The following is a 751-nucleotide window of genomic DNA, read 5'->3' as shown; positions in this document are numbered from 1 at the left end:
CTCTCCGGATGTACTTCGGGTGTCACCTGTTGTCCGAGACCACTTGCATGGTTAGCAAGCGTTGTGGTCTAATGGCCCTACCGGGCAAACACTTTATGTTCGCGAGGACTTGGAGTGCTGGTAGTGGTTGGCGGACCCAACACTCTGGGTACCTCCGGGTACTTGGGGTTGGTTGAGAACTTGGTGAAGATACCCCTGTCACCTTGTTCGAGGCCACTTGCATGGTCGCAAGCGTTGTGATACAATGGCCCTACCGGGCAAACACTTTGGGTTCGCAAGGACTTGGAGTGCCGGGACGGGTTGGCGGATCCAACACTCTGGGTACCTCCGGGTACTTGGGGTTGGTTGAGGACTTGGTGAGCAAACACTTGATATACGTTCTTCGGATGTACTTCGGGTGTCACCTGTTGTCCGAGGCCACTTGCATGGTCAACGGTTGAGGTGGTGATGGCGGGTCGGTGCTGTAGGGTGCCGGCCTGTTGGCTGCCTTGGCCGGGTTGGTTGGTTAACACTTGATTGGGCTTGCACCCGAGGGTAATGGCACTTGAAGGTGGGTACTGGCCGGCTGACCTGGTGTGATGGTTGGTTGGTGAACACTTGGCGGTACTTGCACTTGGCTGTGCTTGGACTTGAAGGTGGGATCCGGCTGGCCTAGGCCATTGGTGGTTGGTTGGTGGGTTAGCCCTTAGCTGGGCTGGCTGGCTGGCTGGCCATCGGTGGTGTGGTGTGGTGAGGTGTGTGGAGTCGAGCA

This window comes from Anopheles ziemanni (assembly GCF_943734765.1).
Source record: "Anopheles ziemanni chromosome X unlocalized genomic scaffold, idAnoZiCoDA_A2_x.2 X_unloc_81, whole genome shotgun sequence".
Lineage (NCBI taxonomy): Eukaryota > Metazoa > Arthropoda > Insecta > Diptera > Culicidae > Anopheles > Anopheles ziemanni.
Note: the sequence above shows the minus strand (reverse complement) of the source record.